This window comes from Molossus molossus, unplaced genomic scaffold (genome assembly GCF_014108415.1).
Source record: "Molossus molossus isolate mMolMol1 unplaced genomic scaffold, mMolMol1.p scaffold_m16_p_13, whole genome shotgun sequence".
NCBI classification, from domain to species: domain Eukaryota; kingdom Metazoa; phylum Chordata; class Mammalia; order Chiroptera; family Molossidae; genus Molossus; species Molossus molossus.
The window spans coordinates 32365976-32387776 of NW_023425348.1; the positions used below are offsets into that span (position 1 = coordinate 32365976).

The 21801-nt window shown below is 37.8% G+C and overlaps 1 protein-coding gene across 3 annotated transcripts in view; it reads left to right on the forward strand.

The window, feature by feature from the left end:
* Window positions 1-535: 535 nt before the first annotated feature.
* The window catches only part of CTSC (cathepsin C), a 94739-nt gene continuing 73473 nt past the window's right edge, over window positions 536-21801 (forward strand). Inside the window, exon 1 of one of the 3 annotated variants that reach the window (XM_036258133.1) lies at window positions 536-695. The gene's annotated coding sequence lies outside the window, so the exon portion shown is untranslated. The remainder of the gene's footprint in view (window positions 696-21801) is intronic. The other 2 variants (XM_036258132.1, XM_036258134.1) reach the window with 2 other exon arrangements.

Genomic DNA, 21801 nt, shown 5'->3' on the forward strand with positions numbered 1-21801 from the left:
CATTAATTTTTTTAAAAGACTCAGTGGCCTCCTCTGAGCCAAAGCTATGCCACATGACCACCAAAACTATAATGGAGTCTGTGACATCAAAAATTTTAACTGAGTACATTGTTGTCCTGAATAAAATTGAGGCTATATTAAGCAAAAAAAGGAAGGAACAAATATTGGGTGGATGACTAGCAGCTTCTATCTCAGCACATAATAAAAAAAAATCATGTATACTGAAAATTAAAGTCTCTATATTGAAGATATGAATGCAACACAACTAAATTTTCTGCACTAATAGAACCTATCACCTCTCCTCCCATCCCAGTTAAATTTCAGCTGAAGTTGGGTTGACATACGATAATCCTTAAGATTTCATTTGCTCATAGGGTCCCAAAGGTTCCCGAAGGCCTAGCCATGAGTTCCTCTTCTCTCACAGATAAGCCTCCTGACCTGCAGCGAAGGCTCCCCACCCAGCTAGTTTCCTTATCAGCAGGGCCAGCTGCAGCTACCTCAACTGTACTGCCTCAATTCCCTGTCAGCCTGTGGAATTATTCAGATAAACCAGTTACACTCTCCTGTAGGAACCAAGGGACTCCTCTTCTTGTTACTATAAAACCTGCCGCCCACAGAACCTGCTTGTTCACTTTCCTCCCAAGTACAACCCGACGTGGCCCCACATGGCAAGTAATGCCTCTCCTGGGCTGTGAGTATGTGTGACTAATAAACTGCTGTCGGTTTCATCTGTTGAGTGTTGGGTGTCCCATGTTTGATCATCTGGTATTAGTTAGGGTGGGGGATCCCTCCCTCACCAACAGAGTGACTAGGAGGAGATCTGAAGAGTTGGCAATAAGAAATTGCTAAAATTGGACAGTTTTTAATCTCGCTCCATTTTTGTCTATGTGTGTTTACATGTATATCTTGCTGTCTTTCTGTAGCTCTCTTCCTAGTGTTGTAAGGTATTTGAACTTTCTTGAGAAACCTTAACAATTGTACCTACCATTGTAAAAATTAACTCATGCCTTATGGGAAATTTGAGAATCTTGTGGAGACATATAAGGTTATTGAAAGTTGTTGCTCTAGTATTACGAGTTTGAACACCTATATACAGGAATTTAGGTAGACTTAAGAAATTACATATTTTCCTGATCTGAAAAATAATTGAGAGACTGTGTCTCAGGAAACAGGAAAAAGAAGCAGCTAAGGTCTGCAATGTAATGGACACAATGAATACCTGTCATATTCCAACCCTGGGGCCTGAATGCCACCCTCAACCATAACATCCCACAAAAAAGTATATATATAATATCTTATATATATAATATCTTATATATATAATCTTGATATGCTTCCCAAATTCCAGGGAGAAATGTTATTGTTCAAAAATTGCGTGAAGTTGCCTTGGCCGGGTGGCTCAGTTGTTTGGAGCATTGTTCTGAACACCAAAATGTTGCGGGTTTGATCCTGGTCAGGGCACATACCTGAGTTTCGGGTTCGATCTCTAGTCATGGTGAATACGGAGGCAGTCAGTCAATGTTTCTCTCTTTCCCTTTCTCTCTCTCTTTCTCTAAAAATCAATGAAAACATATCCTTGGGTGAGGATTAAAAAACAGTTGTCTCAAATTGCTGTGATTCCTTTAGAGAATATGAAGAAATGTGCTATTTATCATCCTGAAGGATCTAAGAGAGTTTGGATTGAACATTAACATTTCTGCCTTAGGGGAGGTGATTAAAAGAGATCTGAATATTTCACTTTGAAGCATCCTGCAGTCTGGCCTATGGACTTTGACTTTTGGGCAAACTTTTAATTTCTGCTTTTTTCTCCAAAGGAAATATGCCAGTTCCAATGTCTAGATGGCTCAAGAATGCAAAATAAACAAACCTTTAGCAGAGAACAGAAAGCCGCATACATAACATTTTGAATACTGAGAAGCATTTTCTTGAATTAATAATTAACAAAAGAAAAATTCTCAGAATTGTTTTTCTTTTTTATCCTGGAATTTTTATCCCGTTTTACCTAAAAGAATCATAAACAACTTATCTTAATATCTTGAGGAACAAATTTCTAAAGAAGCTCTGCCTTTCCCTGGACGGTTTGGCTCAGCAGTTAGAGTGTTGGCCTGCAGGCTGAAGGTTCCCAGGTTTGATTCTCGGTCAAGGGCACATAGCAGGGTTATAGGTTCCTTCCCCAGCCCTGGTCAGAGTCGTGCAGGAGGCAGCTAATTGATGTCTCTCTCACATCAATGTTTCTCTCTCTCTCTCTCCCCCCCTCCCTCTCTTCCTCTCCCTCTCCCTTCCCCTCCCTCCCTCCTTTCCTCCCTTCCACTCTATCTAAAATCAATAGAAAAAATATCTTTAGGTGAATATTAACAAAAATAAATAAATAATAAAAAAGCTTTGCCTCATACTATAGTTCAAGGTGTTTGTATTTTTTAAAATTAAAGAAGCAAACATATATTGTACATCCTTCCAACAATAGGCTAAGGATAGAGAATACAAAATAATTCCCTGCTCTTACCTGACTTTATTTAATGGACGCCAGATCAACAACACCTGTTTCCCAAGACAAATGGTTTAAAAACAAGCTACATTTTGGTGATTACCAGAGGCAAAAGGGGTTGGGGGAAAGTAGAAGAGAGTAGAGGGGAGATAATTGATGACTTGAGATGATGAAAACAATACAATATACAGATGATGTATGATAGAATTGTATACCTGAAACCTATATAATTTTATTAATGTCACCCCAATAAATTCAATTAAAAATAAAATAAAAGTGAAGTACATTGATGAATCAGATTTTATATATATATATATATATATATATATATATATATATATATATATATATATTTGTTGTTAATCCTCACCCTAGGATATTTTTTCATTGATTTTTAGATAGAATGGAAGGAAGGGAGGGAAAGATAGAGACAGAGACAGAGAGAGAAACATTGATGTGAGAGAAACACATTAATTGGTTGCCTCCCGCATGACCCAGACCAGGGCCGGAGATCAAACCTGCAACCCCAGTATGTACCCTTGACCGGGAATCAAACCCATGACCCTTCGGTCCTTGGGTTGATGCTCTAACTGCTGAGCCAAACTGGCCAGGGCAATGATTCAGATTTTAGATAGAGAAAAATAATTATAGAACAGAAAATCAGCAATAAGTTGATGAAAATTGATGCAAAGAATGTTTGCACCACGAAATATTTAAGTACAGTAAAAAATTTTAAGAAGAGCTTGGCAAAGCATTGATCCTATGTTTTACAAAATGGGAAAAGAAAACAGTGTGTATAAAAAGGAAAATTGTCACTATCAATTAGCATTTATTGCATCCTTATTATAGTTCAGGCTCTCTGGCAAGAGGTTTGTAACTGTTACTGAATTTAACTGTCACTAGATCACTCTGAGGTAGACATTACTATTCCCATTTTACAAATGAGGGATCTCAGACTCAGAAACATTAAATAACCTTCACAAGGCTATAGAACTAGTAACCAGTGGAGCTGGCTCTTGAACCATGTTTTCAAACATGTTTGACAGATGTTTGGGTCAGTTCTGAGAAATTCTGTTAACATATAGAATGTTTTTTAGGATTATATTCAAATGCCTATAACTGAAAATTTCTAAAACCTAAGAAAGATAGAAATTTATGTTCTCACTTACAAAATTCAAGTACCAGGTGGTCTAGAGTTGGTACAGAAGCTCAGAGGGCACCAAATGCCCAGCTCCCTCCTGACTTTCTTCCTAAGCAGCATCTCACCATGTGACTCCCATCCTCAGGATTACTTCATGATCCATTTAGGTTAGTCAGCTTCCCTTGAGAAGCCTTTCCTGAAGTCCTGGACAGTGGACACTAACCATTCATTGCCAAAAATTTGGTAACTACCCCTAACTATAAGGAGGATGGGAAATGCAGTCTTTCATTATAGGTGGCTGTGTGCCCTGCTCAGAAAGCAGAGTTCTGTTACCCAGGAAGAAAGTGAGAATGGATGTTGGGAAAGGAATATAATTATCTCTCCCCAAAATACCTGCAAATTCTGTCCTCCCACCTCAATTTTATTGAGATATAATTGACATATAACACTGTATTCGTTTTAGGTGCACAACATGATGACTTAATATATGTATATATTGTTAAATGATCGCCACAATAAATTTTGTTAACATCCATCACCTCACATAGTTTGTTTCTTTTTCTTGTTACAGTATATATATATATATATATATATATATATATATATATATATATAATATACACACACTCACACACACACGCTCACACACACATTCACGCACGCACACATATCCCTTAAAAATATAGCATTGATTATTGCTTTAGTATTCAGATTCTAGTGAACACAATCAATGTTACCCATGGAGTTCTCTGAAGTGCTGATAAAGGTCACTTTAGGTATCATTGATTCGTATACATTTCACTAGATTTGTTTGATAAACACCTTTTTACAAAGCACTTCTTGAGGCTGTGCTAGGTGCTCAGAAGAGATTGAAAAAAAAAAATAAAGCACTTTCTGTCATTTCAAGGTACTTAAAACCTAGAAAAAAAATACTTTTTTAGTGATGTCTTTTTGTTTTGAAAAGATATCAAATTACAAGGGTTGTAATCATAGTAGGGGATAATTTTTGCCCTGACCTTTTGAAAGTAAGATTTTTAACATGATGCTGTAATACTTCTAAATACTTTTGCATGTATTTCCACTAAAAAAGAACAGTATTCTATATAGGCATAACAAAACCATTAAAATCAGAATATTAATGAAATATTATCATAAAAAATCATCAGATCCCATTAAAGTTTCATAAATTGAACCAATACTTTCTTTACTATCAAAATGATCCAGCTTAGAATCATGTTTTCAATGCAGTTTTCATGTTAGTTTTCTTCATTCTTCTCAGTTTTTTCGTGACTTTAAGGAGCTTGAGAATTTTTGACAACTGCAAGCCATGCTGTAGCACCTCATCAACTTGGGTTCATCTGACATTTCCTCATAATTAGATTCAAGTAATTTGTTTATTGCAGGAATATTACAAAAGTGATGCTGAGTGCATCCTATCAAGTGGCACATCATTTCGATTTGTACTGTTGCTGGTGATGTGTTCTTTAATTGCTTGATTAGGGTGGCATTAGCCAGACTTCTCTACCATTAAATTACACTTTTTATCCTTTGTAGTCAGTAAATATTTTGTTAGGGGCGAGACACTTTGTACATATCTTAATATGCCTCACGAAACTTTGTTTATGCATGCATGTATGTCTGGATAGATTCTTAGAATGCTACTTAAATTAATGGGTTTCCATCCATTACTATCTTTTTTTTCTTCTTTATTGATCTGAGAGAGAGAAGAAGGGGAAGAGAGAGAGAGAAAAAAAAACATCGATGAGAGGGAACATTGATTGGCCACCTCCTGCATGCCTCCCATTGGGGATTTGTCCACAACCTGGGTGTGCGCCCTGACTGGGAATCGAACCGGCAACCTCTTGGTGCATGGGTTGATGCTCAACCACTGAGCAACACTGGCTGGGCTCATTTATTAAATTTTTATTCTGTTGCTCATGCTGTCCCAAATTTGGTCTATGAGAGCCCTTTATAGCTGGCCTCTGTATCCTTTGGACATATCTCCATCCCTTGGGCACTTCGTTCTTTCTAGCAGAACAGGACATTCCAGACTCATTTTGTACTTACCTTTCCCCAGACCTGGAACCAGCCATTCTCCATGAAATCCTTGTGCTTTTTGTTGGAGAATGGCATTTACAAATCAAAGGTCTGGGCATTTGGTGTGTTCACTTCTCTGGAATCATTGCAGCCCCATGTCACAGATATCTATAAAGATAGAGCCCTGGCCAGTTTGGCTCAGCGGTTAGAGCGTTGGCCTGCGGTCCGGAGAGACCCGGGTTCGGTTCCCGCTAAGGGCACGTACTTCGGTTGCAGTTTGTCCCCGGCCCTGGTTGGTCGTGCGGGTGGCAGCCACTCGATGTGTCCCTTCACATCGATGTTTCTCTCTCTCTCTCCCTTCCTCTCTCTCCCTCCCACTCCATCTGTACAAAAAATGGAAAAATATCCTCGGGTGAGGAAAAAAAAAAAAAGAGATATACACACAGACATGCGTACTCAAAATTACATCTATATTTATCTCTCCATCTACCTAGACATTGGATATTATAGGATCACACTGATGTCTCAGGTCCAATTCAAAACCACACATTCACTCTAACTTTCTCTCTTGACTTGCTGCAACTTATCTGACAGCAATCTGCCTCACATTACTCTTGATGTATTTATTTGTCCAAGCCCCAGGAATAAAATCTTCCATTACTGTTGCCCACCTTGCCCTCTCACAGATGCCCTCCCCTCCTGCTTGAGCTCTGACACGCTCCCCTGAGATCCTTCCACGCCCTGTGCTGACACCTGCCTCACTCCACTCCTCACTCCACTCAGACCACAGACCTTGGGCTGCATAGCACAGGGATGGGGAATAGGCAACCCATTGGCAAGGGGGGGTGGGCAAGGGGGCTAGACCTCCCAGCTTTGGTCTGAGAAATGTTCACTCCAACTCCCAGCATGTGGTTATCCTCTTCACCTTGCTCTGGTTCCAGCACCCTGTGGGGGGCCACCTCTTTCCTACTCAGGTTCCAAAATGATCACTCTAACACCTTCCTATCAAAGTGCCCACCTTACCCCTCTGAATCCCTGCTCTGTGCCACATGGCCTTCCTCCAACCACAGACACCTACTCCTGGCCCCACCAAATGGTTTTCGTACTCAGTTCTTTCAGAAGGAAAAGGAAGAGACAGAAAAGAAAGGGAGGAAAAGAGAAAGGAAGTAAGGTGGGGAGAAGAGTAAAAAAAGAAGCTAATAAGGAAGAAAAAATGAAACCATAAATTTGGGGGGAAATAACAGTCATAAATTTTAAAGAGACCTTGAGAGTTTATAGTCCAGTGATTCCTAAGTCTAGTTAAATGTTGGAATCACCTGGAGAACTTTTTAAAAACTGTGATCATGAATGTCCTGGCAAAGGGGCTCTTTAGATAGGTCCTCTAATGTCCTGTTAATGGTTTGTACTTATACACAGGTGTTTTCTATCTCCCCTAGCAGAGCCCTGAAGTTTTCTTCAGTTTCCGGGGGGGGGGGGGGGGGAGAGAGAGAGAGAGAGAGAGAGAGAGAGAGAGAAAAGGACGTGGGAGGGGTTCACCTAATGAAACTCTCCCCACTTCCACTTCAACCAGGACAGAAAGGAACTCCAAATGTATTTTTTTCAGTGTTTGGCCTCCATGCCGTATCCCATTAAAAGGATTTTCTGACTGCCCAGTTGGTGTGGCTCAGTGGTTGAGCATCTACCCTTGGACCAAGGTCACTGATATGATTCCTGGTCAGGGCACATGCCTGGGTTTTGGACTCAATCCCCAGTATGGGGAGTGCAGGAGGTAGCCAATTGATGTTTCTCTCTTCCTCTCTCTAAAAAATCAGTGATATATATATATATAATGTGTATATATATATGTATATATGTGTTTGTGTGTGTGTGTATATATATATATATATATATATTTTTTTTTAATGGCTTTTCTGATTTTAAAATGATGGGAAAGCTTGAGCTACACCATTCTCCTTCTCTTAATCACTTCCTTTGGCCTTGACTAGAATCAAGGCAACTTGTGGAAATACTCAAGGATTCTTTTAAAAATATAAGCATTCTTCACCACAACACAAATTATTCCAACTGCCAATCTAATTCAATATTGTATCTAGCAATACATATCATTTCATAGTGTTTTTGCAAAATTAATAGGCTCATTCTTACATACAAAGGCTAAATTGACAAGTAACTCATTCTTTCTAAAACAAGCCTGATATTTTGGAAACATTTTGTTTAGAAATGGATGTACTACCTAAATGATAACACACATTAGAGCTATAGCCTTTTTTTTTTTTTTTTTTTACCACTAAGCAGGTAAAGTACAGTGATATATACATATGTAGCTTTTCATATCACATTAATCTAACCCATATGTATCATGTGCCTTCTGTATGTTCAGCACCATGAAAAATAAGTAAATAAGTAGTTCAACACTAAGGAAGGAGCTCATACTTTATTCAGACACACACACAAGAGAATAAAAACATAAATAAAAACAATGCAACGCTATTAGTATAAGTATAAAGATAAAAGAGAGAGAGGCTGCTATGGAGTGCAGAGAAAGAGCCAATAGACCAGTCTAGGGTTTTTAGAAAGGGCTTTGTATAGGAGATGAGGTTTGAGCTAGAAAGCTTATTCCCCTGGTTTTCTCAAAAGTGCCCTTAGATGTGGCCAGGAGACACTTCAACATGTACTTTTCTATGTGAAGCCCATGTGGCTTCAGCTCTAATGCAGGATGCAGCACATGAGCTTAGATGCATTTGTTAGATGTAACTCTCTCTCTGTCTTCTTCAGTAGATGTGAGTAGGCAGGTTCTGAAACATGACATCATTGACCCTTTTCTCACACCTCATTTAATGGACGTTAATGATGTTGTTTTTGGTTTTGTGCTTTGTAATGCCTTCTTGTTGAAAATATTTGAGAAGGAGCCTGCTATGGGACAGGATGTACAAGAGTTAAAGCTAGATCATCTAGGTAGAGAGAACTGGATCCATGACTTTTTAGTAATATGTTGGGCAATTCATGTCAGTTATTACAGTTGCTTTATTTGTAAAATTGATGTGAACATATCTTTCCAGTTTCTTACGGGTGAGGAATTAAGCAATTTAAGATACCTTCTTTGATGTTTAATATAGTATTTCATATATGTTCAAACATTCTGATGATAAGATGTATCTTTTCATCACTTTCAAGTAATAGATTTCCACTTCCCCCACCAAAAGATGACAAGCTGGAACAAAGTGATAATATAATATGTACTTCCTGGCAAATGGTAAGTGGTCAAGCTGTGCAAGTTTTAGCCTCAAAAGTAGTACAGATCTACTAGTATGCTTCTGATATGAAATGAGTGTGAGAGATGGGCCAACATCGATAAATCGATTAGCATTCTATGGGTTTGAAAAACATGTTAGTAAATTCACAGTGTAAGAAAGAGAGACAGAGAAACACATCAATGGTTATTGGCAAATTCTGGAGGAACATGATTAATAGATGAAATAGATGCATGGATGCTTACACATGAGCCAGAGACTTGGGCCTTAATGTCAGATCTAGAGCTTTAGGTATATACAAAAGATAGCAGGGTAGTGTATTTGAAGAGCTGAGTGACAGATCTAGATGTAAAATTCTGGAGAATTAAAATTATCCTGTCAACAGTTGAGAGACGATTTGATGAGAGCAGAAAAAGTGAATTTGGGGATAAAATCATAAAATACAGGCAACCTATTAAAATATATTTTTAAAATATTTCTCTTATTCATTCAATAGATTTTTTTTGTTTGTTTTTGCTACAGATGTTTCTTCTTTTTCCCCTATTGCCACCCTCCTCCCCATCCCCAGCTTTGTTGTCCATGTCCATCGGTTATGCCTACATATGTGTAAGTTCTGTGGTTTATCTCTCCCCCCCCCCTCTTCTGGTGATGGTCAGTCTGTACCATACTTCCACATCTCTAGGACTACCCTGTTCCCCAGACTGTTATGTTCATTATATTCCACAAATAAGTGAGATCATATAATATTTGTCAATAGATTTTTTTATTGAGGATTTCTGGTGTTCCAGGTACAATATAGGTTAACACCTTAATATCAATTTGTTTTCATGTCATTTGCTAGTTTATGGGTATTATTTTAAAAATAAAATAACTTCCCATATTTTGGTTCCTAAATCCCATTCTTTACTTAATGGAACAAGTGCTTGTTGGAGAAGTGGTTAGCTCTGGAACTGGAGCAGGGAAATTACAAAATGATCCTCGAACATGTTTCAGTGCCAGCAGATGAGGAGGTGCCTAATGAATGATGGGACCTGTCAAAAGGTCTCAGCCTTTTAAGTGGCTCCCCTAGGACAAATACCACCCCAACTCCACCCCAACTCCTACCCCACCCAGGCCTTCACCACACTACTGTCTGTGTCCATGAGTTATGCATATATGCATGTAAGTTCTTTGGTTTATCTCTTCTCACTCAAGATTATAACTCTTGAATAATGATTTTATAAGTCTTCCCTGAAACAAACAAAATACATGAATATATAAAGGAAAAAATGGAAGTTCTTTACAATAGAAAACCACCAAATGAATTTGTAAGGAATGATGGAATTAGTAAACCACAACTTGTAAACCATCATAATAGTAATTGATTCAGGCAAAACGTATCAATAGATGGAAAGAATCAGTCAATTTGTAGATAGTTCAATAAATATTATTCAAACTAAAACATGAAGAAGAAAAAAAGAGTGAAAAAGCAAACAGAAACATCTTGAGTTGTAAAACAATAGCAAATGGTTTAATATACACATAATTGGAATCTCAGGAAGAGAAGAGGCAGTGGGGTAGAAGAAATATTAGATGAAATAAAAGACAGGACTTCTCCAAATATAATGAAAAACAATAAGCCACAGTTCCAGAAGCCTCAGAGAAACCCAAGAAGGGAAAATAGAGGCAATTATATTTTAAAGAGATTTTTAAAAGTTAAAATCTTTGATATTTACTCACATTGTTACCATGTCCAGCCTTTTTTGTTTTGTTTTGTTTTATTTTTTTATTAATTAATTTTTGTTACAGATGTTTCTCCTTTTCCCCCCACTGATTTCCCCCTCCCCCTCCCTCCCTGCCCTGTCCCCAGATTGTTGTCCATGTCCACTGTTCATACATACATGCATATAAGTTCTGTGGTTTATCTCTCCCCCACCACCTCCCTCTTTAGGGGATTGTCAGTCTGTACCCCGCTTCCGCGTCTCTGGGACTACCCCATTCCTCAGACTGTTATGTTCATTATATTCCGCAAATAAGTGAGATCATATGAAACTTGTCTTTCTCTGTTTGGCTTGTTTCACTTAGGATGATACTTTGAGGTGGTTCCATGGTGTAATGGTTAGCACTCTGGACTCTGTCCAGCCTTTTCTGGCGCGCGTGTGTGTGTGTGTGTGTGTGTGTGTGTGTGTTTTGATTTAAAAGTCTGATATCCTGCCCCTTCTGCCAGAAAAATACTCTTTAAAATGTGTTTTCATGCACATATGCAAGAAGTAATTTGTGGAAGTCCCAGAGACATGGAAGTGAGGTACAGACTGACAATCCCCTGAAGAGGGGGGGGGGGGAGATAAACCACAGAACTTATATGCATGTATGTATGAACAATGGACATGGACAACAAAGGTGGGGACAGGGTGGGGAGGGAGGGGGAGGGGGAATCAGTGGGGGGAAAAGGAGAAACATTTGTAACAAAAATAAATAATTTAAAAACAAAACAAAGGAATTAATGAGTAGCTCTCATGTTTAATCTTAATCAAACAATGCTTAACATAGGCATTTAGATAAAATGTTATTTAATTAATAAAATATTTTGAATTTTGCACTTTCTTTTCTTGATCAAGATATGCGAAATTGGGGAAAGGAGAAATACGTTTTTAGTATAGTATGGTATGTTATAATAGAGTAGAGTAGAGTGGAGTAGAGTGGAGTAGAGTGGAGTAGAGTGGAGTAGAGTAGAGTGTAGGCATTTCAGCCTAAATATAACAAATTACTCTTTCTTTAGGATTTTCTGGTAAATGAATCATAGTCTCATGAATGGTGATGAGAATAAAATTACTGGGAATTTACTTTTGGAAAAAAAAAATTTATCTTAGCATTTATTGTCTGAAAACGCGTCTTGCTTACCTATTTGCAGGATGTTTTTATTGGGCATAATTCTGAGTGGAGTGATATTGTTATCTTTCTGTATGTCAAACAAGCATATCCACTGTCTTCTGCCCGCATAGTTTCAAAGAAAAGTCTACTTATTTTCCACCTTTGTTTCCTAGCATATAGTTTTTCTTTTCTTTTATTCCTGATTGACTTCAAGATTTTGTCTTTGACTTTTAGCAGTTTGACTATAAACGGCTAAAGTGTTTTTTCTTCATATTTATCCTGAAATTTTAAAATTAATATAGTAGATAACACTTCCCAAGTCATTTTATGAGACCAGCATTATCCTGATAGCAAAATCAGATACACTTAAAAACCCCAACACCGCCCTAGCTGTTTTTGTTCAGTGGTTAGAGTTTTAGCCCGAGGACTGAAGGGCCTCTGGTTCAGTTCCAGTCAATGGCATGTACCTGGGTTGCTGGTTCAATCCCTGACCCTAGTTGGAGTCATGTAGGAGGCAACCAATTATGTCTCTCTCACATCAATGTTTGTTTCTCTCTCTCCCTCCCTGCCCCCCCCCACCTCTCTCTCCTTCTCTCTCTTCCACTCTCTATAAAGATCAATGGATAAAATATCCTTGGGTGAGGATTAACAACAACAACAAAACACCCTAAAACCACAGGCTAATATCCCTTATGAACATAATAAATAATATGTTTAAAAAATTAGCAAATCAAATCGGAACTATAGTTTTAAAAAGGGCAATATATCATGACTGAGCCAGGATTTACCCTAAAATTTCAAGATTGGTTCATCATTTCACAATCAATTAGTACATTCTATAGTCTCAACAGACTATACAAATAAAAACTATATGCTCATATCATTAAATGCAGAAAGAGCATTTCACAAAATGTAATATACCGTTAAGATAAAAATTAACTAGATATTTGGCTAGCTGGGATTTGTGTGTGTGAACTTTGTTACTTTTTTCTCTCAAGGAATTTGTTTACTTTAAGTTGTTAAATTTACTGGCATAAAGCTGTTAAAAATATTTCCTTATTTTTTAATGTCAGAAAAATCTGTAGTTGTGGCCCTCTTTCATTTCTGATATTGATAAATTCTGCTGTTTTTGTTCTTGGTCAGTCTGACCAGAGTTATCAACAAGCAGCTGTTGGTTTTACTGTTTTTTTCTGTTTCAATTTTAATTATTTCTGCTGTTGCCTTATTGTTTGTTTTCAGGTCTTACGTTGGAATTAATCTCTTCTTCTCTTTTAAAAATAAATTTAAGGCTGAAATTCAGACCATTAATGAGACCATTGCTCTTTGCTTTGAGCATTTATGTGAACAATTTTCAACCTTTTTCATCTCATGGAACACATAAACTAATAACTAAAATTCTGTAGCACACCAAAATATATTTTTTTTGCCAGTCTGACAAAAAAATTAGGTATAATTTTGATTAATTCATGCCAGATGGCTATTGTTGTGTTGGCTGTTGTCATATTTTTATTTGACAGTCTAAGAGAAAAGAGGTCAGTGCCCTGACTAAATAGTCAGGCATTGTATGTTGTAAAAATTCTTTCAGCCCAGGCTGGTTTTGATCAGTGGTCAGAGCATCAGCCTGCTGACCAAAGAGTCCCAGGTTCAGTTCCAGCTACGGGCATGTACCTCGGTTGCAGTTTGTCCCCGCCCCAGTTGGGGTTGTGTGGGTGGTGACCAATTGATGTGTCTCTCTCACATTGATGTTTCTCTCTCTCTTCCCCCTCTCTCCCTCCCGCTCTGTCTGAAGATAAATACAAAAATGTCCTCGAGTGAGGATAAAAAAATATTCTTTCAGCGTACTAGTTGAAAGTCATTGATTTATGCTATAGTTTTTTGTTTGTTTTAATTTTTAAAAATATTTTTATTGATGTTTGGAGAGGGAGAGAAACATAGGTGAGGGCATAACATTGATCACCCTCCTCCTGCATGTCCCCCTACCAGGACTGAGCCTGCCCTAACCAGGAATCTAACTGGCAAGTTCCAGTGCACACGACAATGCCCAGCCAACTCAGCCACGCCGGCCAGGGCTATGCTATAGTTTTATATCTAATCACTGAGCAACTGCACACACATTTTTACATGTGTTTTTATTTTCATCTAGTTTAAAATATTTCACAGTCTCCCTCTGGGAACACTTTTATTGTTTGTTTTGTTAATCCTCACCTAAGGATATTTTTTTCATTGCTTTTTAGAGAGTGGAAGGGAGGGAGGGAGAGGAGAGAGAGAGAGAGAGAGAGAGAGAGAGATACATCAATGTGAGAGAGACACATCAATTGATTGCCTCCCAAATGTGTCTGGATCAGGGCCTGGGATGCAACCTGCAACCCAGGTATGTGCCCTTGACCAGGAATCAAACCTGCAACCCTTTGTGTAAGGGCTGAAACTCTAATCAGGGCTGTGAATCCTTTTTTGACACACAAATTGTTTAGAAGTATGTTGTTTAAGTTTCAAAATTTTCTTTTCTTTTATTATTTTTTATTGTTGGAAGTATTACAGGTGTCCCCCTTTTTCCCCATTGACCCCCCTCCTTCCTGCCCCCCCCCCCCCACTTTCCCAACCTAGTGTTTGTGTCAATTGGTTGTATATATATGTATGTACATTCTTTGGTTTATCTCTTCCCACCCCTCCCACCCCCGACCCTCTGAGGTTTGTCCCTACTTCCATGACCATGTATTTTTTGGTTAATGATATCTAGTTTAATTTATACTCCCAGAACATATTTTAATAATTGTAAACCTTTTAAATGCAACTGATACGTTTTAGCTCAGCATGTGCTATATCTTGGTGATTCTTTTTGTTGTATTTGGAAAGAATGTATATTTTGTTTTATGAGAGTATATAGTCATCCCTCGTTTGTTGCGGTTAATCCATTCCAGACTCTAGTGGTTGCACCTGGCATTGAAGGATTCCTGGTGTGCTCGAATACATAGGCCTATAGTCCATATGTACAGTAATTTTAATTTTAATTGTAATACAGGGGTGTATAATTGACTCAGACAACCGAGCATGTGCTGTATCATTTTCACTGTCTTGATCAACATTTTAATGAATATATTTGATAAAAACACGATAGAGTGAAGTTGTGAAAGTCGAGGCACGAAGTGGTGAGAGATGACTGTATTTGTTTTTATTTTATTTTATTTTATTATGGTTTTTTTATCCTCACCCAAGGACATTTTTGCATTTATCTTCAGATAGAGCAGGAGGGAGAGAGGGAGGAAGAGAGAGAAACATCAATGTGAGAGAGACACATCGAGTGGTCACCACCCACATGACCCCACTGGAGCCGGGGACAAACTGCAACCAAGGTACATGCCCTTAGTGGGAACCAAACCCAGGACTCTCTGGTCCACAGGCTGACACTCTAACCACTGAGAAAAACCAGCCAGGGCTGTTTCTATTATTTTTTAAAAATATATGTTAATTGATTTTTTAGAGAGAGAGGAAGGGAGAGAGAGATAGAAACATCAATGTGAGAGAGAAACATCTATCAGCTGCCTCCTGCACACCCTCCACTGGGGATTGAGATCGCAACCCAGGCATGTGCCTCAACCAGGAATCAAACCAAGACCTCTCAGTCCATGGGATGATGCTGAGCCATATGGGCCAGGCTTTATTTGTTTTTATAAATGTCAGTTATGTCATGTTGATCAATAGTGTTGTTCAGATCTTCTACATTACTGATTCTCTGTTTACTTGTCCCATCAATCACTAAGAAAGGAGTGTTCCAATCTACAACTATAATGATGGATTTGTCCATTTTCCTTTGAGTTCTGTCGGTTTTTGCCTTGTATTATTAGGTGCTTACATATTAGGATCATTATATCCTCTTCATGAATAGACATTTTTCATTATAAAATTTCCCTATTTATTCCCAGTGATATTTATCATTCTGATATCTGTGTTGTCTGATATTAATACAGCCACTCCAATTTTCTCCTGATTAGTGTTTGCATGGTATATATTTTTTCATCCTTGTTAATTTATTCAGTCTATTTTTATATTTAAAGTTTGGTTCTATACATAGCATGCAGTTGGTTCTATTTTTTAATCAAATATGAAAATCTCTGATTCAGTCCCCTTTAATTGAGATGTTGACAACATTTCTAATTGAAGTAATGATCAATATGTTTAGGTTTAAACTTACCAATTTTCTATTTGTTTTCTATTTGATTGCCTGTTTCTTCTTTTTATTTTTTCTCCTTTCTTGTTATTTAAGAATAATTGAGCAATTTTTAAGTTTTTATTTTATCTCTACTATTCATTAATTATAAGTTCTTGTTTAATTTTCTATAGTGGTTGTCATGGATTATGATAAACATTCTTAATAGTAATATGAAAGATCAGAGAGAGTATTTGTAAGTATACTGTTACAAGGTTCTTATATGTGAAGTAGAATAATATTACTTAAAGTCTGACTTTGATAGACATAGAGATTGTAAACTTCAGAGCCATCATTAAGCAATAGCAATGCAGGTACTATTTTAGTCCTATTGAGGTTACCTAGTGTCCTCCTATTTAGCCACTCTGAGGCCAGCACTTCAGTCCTGCTCCACTGATGTGAATTACTTTATTTTATTCTGTTCTACTTTATTGTTGCTATGGACTGAATTGTCCTCCCAAACTCTCATGTTGAAGCCCTGACTACCAACCATCAATTTAATGGAATTTGAAGACAGGCCTTTGGGAGGTACTTAGGGTTAGATGAAGCCATGATAGTGGGACCCTCATGATGGAATTTGACCTTATAAGAAAAGGGAGCAGAACCCTCTCTCTCTCTCCTTCTCTCTCTTCCTCCCCCTCCTGCTCCTTCCCTCCTTCCACAATGAAAAGATCATGTAAGTACACAGTGAGATGGCAGTTACCTACAAGCTAAGAGAAGAGCCCCAGGAATTAAACCTACTTTGTCAATACCTTGATCTTGGACTTCCCAGCCTCAAGAATCATGAGAAATAAATTTCTTTTTCAAGTCATCCAGTCTATAGTATTTTGTTATGGCAGCCAAGAAGACTAATAGAGGTGTTAAAAGAAGTCTTAAGTAGTTGGAACTGGACTCTCCAAGAAATCTCTTCATGTTATAAGGCTGAATATAGATGAGTTTAAGGACTTCCCCTATGTCATCTGGCAGAAGGTATATAGAGAATCGTGTTACAAAAGACAATACTGCCCTGGGTGGTGTGTCCAATGTTTAGAGAGTTGGCTCATGCACCAAAGTTGGCTCATAGGTTTCATTCCTGGTCAAGGGCACATACCTGGGTTGCAGGTTCAATCCTCAGCCCCTGTTGGGATGTGTGTGGAGGCAACCAACCATGTGTTTCTCTCACATCAATGCTTCTCTTTCTCTCTCTTCCTTCCATTCTCTCTAAAAAATAATAATAAATGCAAAAAATATCCTTGGGTGATGATTAACAAACACAAAAAAAGATAATACTGGTAATTTTGATAGTGGCAAAATATTTACAAAGCATTAAAACAAGAAAGGAAGATAGTCAATGCAAGTATAAACCAGTAGGCTTCAAGTATAGGGATATGTATCTAAAAGTGGCTACAAGAATTACATATGTAATTTGCCCTAAAATTCTGTGTATAAACAGTATACAAAAAGAAAGTCAACATTAGAACTTCATTTTTTTGATACTTTAGAAGGGTAGTATTTTATATTTTTGTTGATGTTGTCTATAGTATTCTGCACATTTTAACAGCTCAGTATTTGTTGATTCGATTTAATTTTATTTCTTTTGATTATACACTGATTTCTCCTTCTAAAATGACAAGTAATTTCATTTAACATGGTGAACTATAATATCGGATCCATGGAACAATAAAATGAACACAAACTTAAGATAAGAGACCTTGGTTAGACTCCATTGTGAAGAATATTAGCACATTGTTTTACCTCTTTGGAGTTGTTTCATCCTCAAGAAGACAAGAAGGTTGATCAAAGTGATCTGTAAAATTCATCCATTCATTCATTAAGATAACACAGTTTTCTTTTTTTTTTCTTTAGACACCTATCCTGTCACAGTCACTGAACTAGCACTGTGTAGTTGTTCCTGCCTTCTTGAAACTAGCTCTATTTAGTTTTTTTAAAATTCATCCCATTGCCTCATCAGAAATCTCATTACTTTGCCATGTGATACATGCTGGGATAAAACAGCATTGTGAGTAGGGCACAGTGATTGACTCTCTCAACATCTACTTCCATTACCTTCTAGTATTATAGAGGCTGCAAAGCTGAAAATCACAGTTTCCAGATTCCCCTGAAGCTGAGGTTCCAGATATGTTTATGTTTCACCAATCAGATGCACAAGTGTGAAACCTGAATTTAAATTGGGTTAAGTGAAGAGAAAGGCCAGGTGTGAGGCATTTGTTTTGCTGGTGTGGATCACAGGAGGCAGAGATTATGAAAATCACTTGGAGCAGCAGTTCTTGATTAAGCAAATGTATTCCTAATCTTGATGGAAGTAGCAGCTCCCTTAGAGATTCAGTTCTGTGGTGCAGCTTGAGGAGTTGGTTTAGCCTAAAGTCTGTTATTTAATTTCTTCCACAAATTCTATAAGTCATTTAATACACATCAGTAAATTTCCTTCTATGTTAGTACTCTGCAACTAAATGCTGACTGACAGAACTGATTAACAAAAGAGAAAACCTAGCAAGCGTTATGAAAATAGTCTAAATCAGAAATTTTTCAAGCTGATCTGAGAGATGTTTGTATAGGTGTTTAATACAATTTCTTTTCAGTAGGACTTCTCAAAAACTCTAAATAGTTCATTTGTGTGATCAATCACAATGTACAGCATTTCCCCAATGCATTTGACCAGGAAATTAGTTACTCATTTCAGGGGAAACATTATCAGCTTGAGAAACCCAGAGTATGTGAAACACTGGTCCAAATAAAATACCCGGGAATCTGAGCCAAAATCCTTTGTTTCTATTCCAAGTCTTTTTGCTCCGATCAATCTGTTTAGACTTTTTTTTTTTTTTTTTTTTTTTTTTATCCTCACCCGAGGACATTTTTCCATTTTGTTCAGGTAGAGTGGGAGGGAGAGAGGGGAACAGAGAGAGAGAGAAACATCGATGTGAAAGGAACACATCGAGTGGCTGCCACCCGCACGACCAACCATGGCCGAGGACAAACTGCAACCGAAGTACATGCCCTTATCGGGAACCGAACCCGGGTCTCTCCAGACCGCAGGCCGACGCTGTAACCGCTGAGCCAAACTGGCCAGGGCAATCTGTTTAGACTTTTTGTTTCCATATACCTTGTAGTCATGATGTCGTAGGCAGTTTTCTGGATAGAGATATCAATAACCAACCAGTATAAAAAGTTTATAATTTTATATGGTATGTCAGTGGCATTAACTATTTAGACAAAGTAATTTCATTTCAGTTTGGATAGAGTAATGAAAACCAGAGGTAAGAGAAAGCCTCATTTATTTCATGATCCAAAGACATCAAAGTGAAAACAATAAGAAAATAAATATTTGTCTTTAATTCCCAGTTTTTGTGTAGATCTAAATGAAGTCAACAGTGGTAAGACCTTCACAGGAGTCAAAAAAAAGAAGTCTGAGCATTTTTGTGGTGAGACAGTCTCTGAATACAGACTCTCAGGTTTGGGATTCACATTAAGCTTTATAAAATTAATGACATTATCGTGCGATGTGATAAGCACTGTGGCTTTCTAGAGTAAAGGGAGAAATTAATTCGGCCTAGAGTAACAAGGAAAGACATCACAGTAGATGTGACGTTTGATGTCTAGGAGGGCTTGTGTGAGCAGCAGTTGGCTAGGGTAGAGTGGAGTATTATAAGTAAGAGGGTTGAGGGTGGATCAGTATGATTACAGACCCGGGCTATAACTTCTGTGGGTTTAATGAATTCTGAAAATCATAATTAGGGCTCAAAACTTGGTCATTTATCATAATGTGAATTAAGTGATTAGAAAAAGGAGATCACAAAATTAGAGTGTCCTTACTGTGATTTATTATCATAGATAAACTTTATGCCTCCGTCTTAGGCAGGCCCTGTAAGCCTGGCCTTGGAGGCACGACTTTCCAGCTCTGCTGTGGTTCTTTCTCTAACTGTGTCGGCCTTGGGCAAGAAAGAGTCTTCTACCTATCTCCCAGTAATAGCTGACCTCTACTTTGTATCTGTTCAGGATTCTGGGTCCAGGACTTTTCATTCACTTTTCCCCCAGGTAGAGGTCTTTTAATTCTATCCTTCTCCCAAGAGTGGATTGTCTTCCTGGGTCCTGAGGATGGAAGGGTTTCCTACCCTTCTTCAGAAACAGGTACCTTTTACATCATCACTCTCACATAAGCAGAATATCTTTTCCTGGGCCCAGATATGAGAGGGTTTGCTGCCCCTCCTTCAGTGGCTTAAGAATTTGTTTTATCTCAGGCATGGATCCGGGAAAGTGAGTTGTCCTTTGCCACATCCCCCTAGTGGCCACCAATTACTATCTTAGCACTAGTGCCCCTGAGGGGTCTGTGTGCTGCCTTCAGCCCTGTGCCCAGTCTTAGGAACACCTTCGAAGGCCCATGGAAAAGAATTTATGAGTTAGGATGAGCTCCGCTTCTGTCTACGTTTTCACAGTTATTCAAAACTGATAAGCTATTCCACACCTTGATTTTAAAATTTTGGTAACATTGTAGCTCATTTCCTCTTGTTTTAATGACAGCAATATTTCCTACTCATGTTCCATCAAAGATGAAATAGTTTTTTAGTCCCATCTCTTTTGGAGGGGTATGCCATTCCTTGGAATGAAACCGATTTGTCTTGTAACCTCAGCTCTCTTATAGTTTCGATAAAAATTTTTATTTTGAAGATTAACCTTTTCTGTTTGTTAAAACAGGAGTGACATTTCTTTGCCACTTTCTACATCCTAAGCAGAAGTGGAAATCCTAATTCATTCGTTTTAGTGCCAATCGATAACTCTTGCCTGAAATAGTTATTACTATTGTGTTCACAATTTTTTTCTAATTTCTTCATTCTTTATTAATTGACATTCATTTGAGAGCTTATGTTTTGAAAAAGGACACGTAGAGAAGAGCTCTGGGAATGTCAGTGAGGAACAAGAAGGGCAGCCCACACTGATTTCTGAGATTTATGAACTGTGAAGAAAATAGTAGACAGCTGAGAAAACTCCAGGAAAATAGCTTTCAGAAAATTCTGATAATTTATCTATCATCGTGGAATTAAATTCTAAAATTATATTTTAGAGTTTACTAAGTGACAGGCATTGAATTAGTTATTATGCTATATTCTGTCCATACAAAAGAAAAGGACCTTTTTGTCTGTGCTCAAAACAGTTAACCTTTGTTCAGCATTGACCACGTCCCAGGAACTTTCCTTAACCAGGGGCTGTCAGTATAATTTGAATGACTTGAATGGAATTCCCTGGCCCAACCACACTCTTCTCATTCCAGATTTGTTGATTGCACTGTACTGGAAGAAGATGGAACTAGCTTGGCACTTAATTTCCTACCAGGAGTGAGAGATGAAGTAGGGAAGACAGCTCTTCCTTGCTTGTTTTAAATCCTTCCCACCTGAAGACGAGACTACTGATCAATTGCTTTCCTGTTTTGTACTGTTAAAAGAAGAAACAACCAGTCCAAAATGGAGTCACTTGTGTTAAACCCCAAATCAGCAATCCAAGACTCAATACCTAACTTAATTGCAGTTTTGTGCTCTCTTGGAGTGGAATTTTAAGAGTCAGTCTCGAATTTCTTCATGAACACAAGGGAGGTAATCTACCTGCTAAGACCCCTTTGGTCTCCAGCTCCTAGGAAAGGTGACCTTGCCTGAAACAAATTACTCTTTGTTTTTATTTCTTCCTTGTTCCTTGTCCCCTTTTGCCTATAAAAACCTTCTATTTTGTACAGCTCCTTGGAGTTTCTTTCTACTTGTTAGATGGAATGCTGTTTGATATATAAATCATTGAATAAAGCTAATTAGATCTTCAAATTTACTTAGTTTATTTTTGTGATATTTTTAAT